The sequence below is a fragment of the Crocodylus siamensis genome, chromosome 3 (assembly GCF_052110815.1).
Source record: "Crocodylus siamensis isolate JL-2025a chromosome 3, ASM5211081v1, whole genome shotgun sequence".
Taxonomy (NCBI): Eukaryota; Metazoa; Chordata; order Crocodylia; family Crocodylidae; genus Crocodylus; species Crocodylus siamensis.
In genome coordinates this window covers 13568840-13577165 of record NC_143397.1, presented here as the reverse complement: position 1 = coordinate 13577165, position 8326 = coordinate 13568840, and the positions used below count along the sequence as shown (strand labels likewise).

General features: G+C 48.1%; 1 pseudogene; it reads left to right on the top strand.

Moving 5' to 3' along the window:
* The first annotated feature begins 509 nt into the window (after nt 1-509).
* On the top strand, nt 510-5363 carry LOC149867999 (uncharacterized; annotated as a pseudogene).
* The last annotated feature ends 2963 nt before the right edge of the window (nt 5364-8326 follow it).

Below are 8326 nucleotides of genomic sequence, written 5' to 3'. Positions count from 1 at the left end.
TGTTGACTGCTTTTAGCCTCAGTGAAAGAGGGGTAAGGTACAGCAGTTTGGTCTCTACTTTGGGATAGGAATCTGCCCATCAGCAGCGAGCACAGCGCTCGTGAGCCGCAGGAGATGCCCACCCCGTCCCAACCCGCGGCAGGTTGATTGTCCGTGCCCTCAAGCTGTCTGGCCCAGCACCTAACAACCCCAGTTCAGATTCATAGGCAGAAAATATGTTGAGGTCTTTGAGCGGAAAGTGATGTGTGAACTCAAACCTTTTCTTGCATAACACCTCCCTTTTGTGGCTAGTTTATAGCTTTTTTTTTCCTGACACAAAATCTAAGTCACAGCAAACACCTTTCTAGTCAGAGGATGTGCCAGACAGTGATAACTCCGGCTCTTAGTGACTCAGTTTGGTTTCCTAAGTACTCCGTTTATCTGTACTAAACGAGGCCTGGATTCAGCAGCCGGACAGTATTTTTCCATCTCCCTAGCTGTATTTGGATGACAAGAAGCCTCCAGCGGGCATGGCCAGAGCGCTGCGCAGTGCTGGCGGGTGCGAGAGACGAAGGAAGCGGATGCGATGTGCTAAGTGCTGCGAGACCGCCGATGACGGATTTACCTTGCCCATGCCTTGCACAGCATGGGTGTTTACGCTGTGGCTGCAAGCATTAAACAAGGGAAGATCTGCAGCTGCCAAGCTCACTGTTGTCATGTTTTTATATTTGCGCAACGCTTTCCTCCCTTTTAAACTGAGGCATAATAAAACATTCCCTCCTTTTTACGGAGAGGGTTTGCTGACCATATGCTCCAAAGGCTTTTGATTATGGAGAGGCCCGCACCAAAACCCTAGAGCCAAACACCTCCTAGATCCTGGATCTGAGTCCTATGAAGCTCTAAGCCCTTAGAGCAGCCTCCCTGCTTCCTCCGCACCAGCCAGCTCTAGGGCCTGGCTGCAGACCTGTGTTTTCAAACCGAAGAGTGCAATGATTCCTTCCCCGAGCATCACACCAGCTTCCTTCACCACCCAGAGTGTGAAAAAGAAACATTAAAGTGTGACACCAAGTGCCCTCCAGCAGCTGCAGCTTCCAGAAATGCAAACCCCTGGTAGATGGGACTCTGAGATGGCCCCACTCTGCCCCACAGCCACCATGTGGCACCTGATGGTAGAGGCTAGATTTTCCCTTGTTGAAATGCCATTCATCTGAGAGACGCAGAAGAGTGACCTCTGAAATCTTGGAGTGAGGTGGCATTCCCTTGTATTTACAGGATATGCTGCAGATCTTCCTACTTTCAAAAGAAAATGCAAGAGCTCTTGCTTTCGATTAGCTTTTCACTACACCAGTAATCACTCTAAAGATGGCAGAAAAGTGGTGGGTGGGAGAAGGACCTTGCCCCAAACACTGTTGTCCCCTGGCCTGAGCCCTTAGTCAGTGTCTGCAGCCTTGCCAGGATCGAGCTCACAAGGAGGCTATGTTGCTGGAGGTCAGGGGTGCACAGGCTTGCCCCCATGTGCCCAGCAGGAATGACCAAGGAGGAAGGTTTCTTGTTCACAAACCCAAGTCTGCTTCCAGGTTGTGCTTTGTCCCAGACAATTCTTTCTCTTGCCTTGCTCCCCCAGGGATCTCTGACTTGTTCCCTACTTGCTGGTTTCCCCCTGCTATCCCTCACACACATGCTAAATCCATCCTCCAGCCCCTGCCTTTTCCAATGAGTCCCCATGAAACCACTCAAGCCCCAAAAAGGGCTTCTATTGTTTTGACTAGCATAATCAAAGGGGCATTTAATTGTTCTGTTCAGGCTAAACTTACTCATTTGGTCTGAACCAAGAGTGGCTAACATGCCAATGAGCATCAGTGAAGTTTGCACCCTGACTCTTCAGCTCAACAGCACTCCTGGGAAGGGTGAAGAAAACTGCCAGTGTAACTCTATGGGGAGGGGGTGTTACAGGCCCTGTGCACAGAGGCTTTGAGTGCTTTGTACTTCCAGCCAAAGACCCTGGGCCTTTTACCTCACCGTGTAGTTGCCCTGGTTCAGTCCCAGGTTGATTTCCATTCTCTTTGCTTTATATAAATTTGCAACATTGCTGATATCACAGCAATCGGTGCATTAGAGAGGACGTTCTACGGTGTCTCAGGCCTGTCGTAGGCCCACTGTGGAATATCATCGGGTATAGTAAATGTAACAGTGAGCAGTCTCCTGGGGAAGAGCAGAAATTAAAAAGAAAAAACAAAACCTAAGCATTTCTTCCTCTTAGAGGCTGCTGGGAGTGGGAGGGGCTCGTGGCCCCTTTCTGTAGAAAAGGAAAGATGATATCGGAGCGGGCAGCAGAGCCTGCTCCAGAAGAGGGCCAGTTGGAAGGACGTACCAAGTGTGGCTGGGGCGCACTCTCCAGGAAGCGCTGTAGTTGCCAGGATAAAAGAAGTGTGGGGAAATGGATCTGAAGGCTTTGTATTCACATCCCGGCAAACTGAACACTCCTGTTTTTTAAGAACAACTGCGTTCTCTCTAGCTTCCTCCCCGCTGCTTTGTGTGGTGCTCAGATCACCCCAAAACAGTAGCTTGAGGGCAGCTGCTCCCTGCATCCTCCCCACCTGCCCATAGTCCTCCAAACATTTGTGAATTAAATCCAAGGGTTTGGACAGTTTGGTTGAAGGTAGTTGTAATGCTGTTGCTTTTGCTGACAGGTCGGGCAAGTGCTTGGTACTAGACAGGCAAGTGATCCCCAAAGTGAAATGATCCAGGGCAGGCAGGCAGTGTCGCAGCATGGGCTTGGCTAATTGCGACTTCCCCTGTGGGGCTCGAGGCTGTTGCAAAGTGAGAGGCAGAGCAGGTTGTGTGGTGACCAGCAATGGCAATGCTGCCGCACCAGAGTCTGAGACTTGCAACTACAAATAAGCCTGTGAGAGTCATAATCCTTGTGAGCTACCCACATGGTGTATGTATCCCTAGCTACATGCATCGGCACAACTGCCCACTTTGGGGAGTACTGTGGCCTGAGAAAATCAGGATGCTTACAGGACATTGGTTCTTGCAGCACTTCCTGTTACCTGGCTAGCTTCAAACAACCTACCTTGGGTATCTTTCCCCTTCTATTTTTCATTATATAGATGATCTCTCTCTCTCTCTCCCCTTCTATTTTTTTATTATATCTATCTATCTAGATAGATGGATGTAGATAGATTGATCTATTGATTGATCTTTCAATCTACAGACCCAGGTGAGCAAGCCCAGCTTAAGCCTTGGAACTACAACTACAGGACAGGGACTGGGTAGGTTGGCAATATGGGTTTATGCACTTGTATGGCTGAAGCCATTCTTTTGATCCTTGGAAATGATTCTCTGTGCATAAAATGTTATGGGAGGGGAATAGTCGTTTTTCGGATGCTGTTCCGGAGTGTAGTGTCTTGGGAATTTTGCTAGAAATGTGAGCTGCCTCAATGAATAAAGAGTAGAAACTAAATACTGCAGGCAAGATGCTGAAATTGCGGTGAGTTACAGGTTTCAGGATCAAGGCTTGAATGTGAAGTGTTTGGACAGTATCTCATATACACTAGGGCTACATCTAAACCATTGTAACTTATGTTTCATATTACGCTGTTGGCTAACAAGCTGCATAAACACATACACCGATCCGTAACAGCGCCTATCACCACATCTGGGTAAACTGCAGACAACAGCAAAACATCTGGGAACGCTGCACACAAACAAGGCATGGCCAAGCCATTCCTACACAGATAATTCCTTGTTCAGACTGAAAGCTCACCACAGAAACTTGTAAGGAGGGGAGGGAGGAATTCTTGTTTTACTTAGGAACTAGTTAAATACATCAAAATTAGTGGAGCATAAGTCCCAGATAAGTAACTTCAGCAAACAAGTCAGGGACAAAAATTACTTTCAGGGAAGTAGGTTGTAGCCGTGTTGGTCTAAGGACATAGGCAGACGAGGTTCTTTGCGTGAATCTGAGGCTGGGCTGGGCTGCTTACAAGACAGGTAGTCAGTGAAAATGTAGATTGAGGAGTCAATGGGTGAGAGACAGGCTGGGGAGGGGGAAGAGAGAGGTACCTGGGGAGTCAGCTGTCAGGCAGGTTACGATGTGTCATAAATCCAATTCTATATTTAGTCCATGAGTTTTAGGATCCAGGAGGTTGATGAAGTGGAGTTCATAGGCTCGTCGCTGGGAAGTGTTGTGTAAGTTCCCTTTGAGGATCAGGACTGAGAGGTTGGAGAGAGCGTGGTTTTCTTGGGAGCAATGTGCCCCCCCCCCGGCGGTCATTGGGTATTCCTGCCAAGGGCTGTAAAAAGGTATGCCAACTTTTTTATGAGTCACCTGGAAGAAGACTTCCTCAAAAACTGCACCATCAAACCCTCGTTATATTTAAGATATATCAATGACATCTTCATCATTTGGACTGAAAACCTGCAATCTCTGATTGAGGTCCATCAGAAATTCGACAATCACCATCCCTCCATCCAACTTTCTCTAGAGTACTCCAGCACCAACATCCCCTTTTCAGACACGATGATCAGTACCCAGAATGATGAAATGCAGACCACGTTATACAAGAAACCCACAGACCAACATACATATCTGCACAGAACCAGCAATCACCCTAAACACACCAAAAAAGCTGTGATATACAGCCAAGCCCTCAGATATCACTGAATTTGCACCGGGGAGAACACCCGGGATTGCCACCTCACCAATCTTAAAAAGGCTTTCACCCAACAAGGACACTCCTCCAGAGAGACAGATCGCACGGTTGAAAGAGCCACCCGGATACCACGTGAAGAACTGCTGCTGTACAGAAGAAAACCCCCCAGAAATCGCACACCGCTGGTTATGACCTATCACCCTTCCCTTGAACCTGTACGGAAAATCCTCAAACACTTGCAACCCACAGTAGAAAGAGACCCTGCTCTTAAAAAGATCTTCCCAGAGCCACCCATCCTAGCCTTCAAACAAGCACCGAACCTCGCTAACCTCATCACCAGAAGCAAACTTCCTCAAGCCCAGAACACACCGAGAGGATCCAGACCGCGCCATGACAAGAAATGCAAAACCTGCCAACACATCTCCACCACCCCACAATCACGACACCCCACAGCAGAGCCGTCAGCACCCCTGCATCCTACAGCTGCACCTCCAGAAATGTCATGTATCTCATCCAGTGCACCAAATGCCCTGATGGAAAATACGTAGGAGAGACCAAACTACAACTGCGCACCCGAATGAACGCACACCGGAAACCCATCAAAGGCAGGAATACCCAATGACCGGTGGGGGCACATTGCTCACAAGAAAACCACGCTCTCTCCAACCTCTCAGTCCTGATCCTCAAAGGGAACTTACACAACACTTCCCAGCGATGAGCCTATGAACTCCACTTCATCAACCTCCTGGATACTAAAACTCATGGAATAATATAGACAGTGCATTTATGACACATCGTAACCTGCCTCACACCTGACTCCCCAGGTATCTCTCCACTATTCATCCCCCTTCTCTCCCCGCCCAGAGCCTGTCTCTCACCCCTTGACTCCTCAATCTACATTTTCACTGACTACCTGTCTTGCATGCAGCCCAGCCCAGCCTCTGGCTTCTTTACTTTTCATCCCATCCAGGAAGAGCCACACCGACTGCTCAAACTTCCTTAGCCTGACAAAGGGTTTTGAACCCGAAAGCTTGCTTAATAATTGTTTTCCAACTATTTAAGTTAGTCTAATAAAAGATATCAGATTCATGCAAAGAACCTCATCTGCCTTTAAGGGAAATGCATTTCCTGTTGGCAGTGTCCTGAACAGGAACTAACTTCCCTGCTGTATACCCCCTTGTCTTCACAACTGGACCTGTAACACCTTGCTAAATAAAGACCCACGGGTCTGTTTATACTGGGAATATCTGTACTGATGTAATTACACCCAAATAACTACTCTAGTGCATATTCTCGGTGGAGATGTGCTGTGCTGGTTTGTGCTGCTCATCCTGGTTTGAAAAGCTGTAACTACCCCAGTGGAAAGGTGTTCAGTATTGACGGGTCCTGAGACAAGTGTCAGCTGTACCTTTATGTGGACAAGAACTGATAGCGGTGGTGAACAGCCTGGACTTGGATTCAGAAGACCTGGATACTGATCCCAACCATGCCACAAAGCTCCTGCAGGGAAGCTGTTTTCCCTCCCTTTGCCCCTGTAGCAAGGGGACAGCAATCCTTTCTTCAGCCTGGGCTGGGGAGGAATGCAAGGTAGTATGACTGCTCAGAGAGTCTTGACAAGGTTTTCAAGAGAGGGTGCTTAAAGGTAGGGCCCCAGATAGAATATTTTCATCACCTAAGAAAATGACCTTTGTTTAAAGTTTTCTGAGGGCACAGCATTTGCCAGTTACTCTGACATTTTTGAAAAGCTTAGCCTCTGTACGTGATGGATTGAGATGGTGACTTAGAGTCCATGAGACCTATTCAGTTTAATGCACTAAGTACTACTGTAGCAAAGTAAAACACAGATGTGGAGAGGCCTTTCGGTGCACACTGAGACTTTGGGAACAATCCCAAGCTGCTGCAGCATCCCAAGACTAAGGCAGAGCGGTGTCCATCTCCAAAAGGAACATTTGAAAAAGATTATTAATAACAAATTGTGGGAAGTGAAACTACAAACAGGAACCCTAATAAATCACCCCCCGGAGCAGAGTGGGTCCATCGCGCTGCCCTCAGATTTGAAGGGTGACACCAAATCCAGACTGAGTTTTGCCAATGGCTCCCATGGTCAGCTTGAGCTGAAGCAAAACCCTGGACTTGGGACAGTTTGAAGGTTGGATCCCAAAGCTGTGGCCCAAGCCCGTTGTGACAAGGACCCTGCGATGTGTGAAGCCAGCACAGTGCAAAGGTTGGGGTTGGCCGCTTCTCTCTGAGCCAGCCAGACTTCTTACTCAGGAATATCACACAGACGGGCTGTCTTGGGAGATTACTGGGACCGCCACCTTCCGAGCAAGCTTCAAATACTTCTCAAAGTACTACCCTGATGGCATTTCTGTGTCACTCCCATTTCTCCAGAGGGACCCAGTAGACACAAAAGGTGTACAATAAGGAGGGAATGGTTTACATGTGTGTATGTGTTTTCAAAAAGAAAAGACAAGAAAAGACCATAAACGTTTTGGTTCAGACATATTTTGCAAAGTTTCAGGCTGCTGCTTCTTTTATCTGAACTTGTTCACTTATCGGCACCTTGCCCAAGGTCACGCAGGAAGCCGGGGACAGAGCAGGGACCTGGACCCAGGTGTCTGGGGCCTGTGGCTGGCATGCCAACCATTCGACCTTCTTCCTGCTATGGGGCCATATGCCAGGGCTGGGTCTGTTCCAGATTCGACCTCTATGCTGGAGTTTATTATGGAAGGACATAGACTGGTGGCATAGTTAAGTGGTATTGCAGTAATGCCAAGTTGAAATGCTGGTGGTTTCTAATTGTTTTATTCCAGATTGCATCTCAGTAATGTCCTAGACCCTAGCATTGGCAGGTGGAAGAAGTACTGCTAAATCGTTGACTCCATGACACATTATCGTTGTACTCCCGTTGGTAAGTTCCCTTAACCACCAAATGTGACTGTGCAGGAACCCTCTTGCTATGGAAAGTACCTGCCTCCAGCTACCCAACTGAGTAGAGGACTTCAGTACAGCACAATCATGTTAGTCTGGGGCACGAAGAGGTGTTATCTCTGGCCAATGCCGTTATACCAGCAAAAGCCAATAGTGTTGATGCAGTTAGACTGGCAAAATGGTACTTTCCCAGTAGAGCTTGTCCGCTGCTGCCAATCAGGAGCACTCTGCTGGTACCGCAAGCTGCTATTCTGATGTTAGTCAAGCAGCAGGAGCTGGCTGTGCAGATAAACACTCCTAGTGTAGACAGCACATGCCTGCGCAAGAACTACCTTCAGCGCCGAGAGGCTCAAAGGATGATCTCTCTGATCTCGGGGCAGGTTAGAAGAGAGCTGCTTCTATCATTTATTCCTTAGGGGTTCCCTGGGGGACAGACTTTGCCACATTTTACTCCCTAGATAATGCATGGAGAATACTCCTAGGAATAAGGGGATGCTGTATCTTCAAAAGGGTGTCAGAATAAGACCTGGTCTACACAGCTGTGTCCTGCCAGAACGATGTTAGCTGTGTGATATTTAACTGACACGCTTCTATCAGTTCTCCGTAGAAAATCTTCTATGGCGAACTGTCAAATGGAGCACGCTCTCGCGGTGCACCGAAGAAGCGGTACAAGGACACCCGAAAGTGTTTTCACATTGACCCAGAGTCATGGGAGCAAATCGCTCGCGACCATCCATCCTGGAGGTCATCGATCCAGA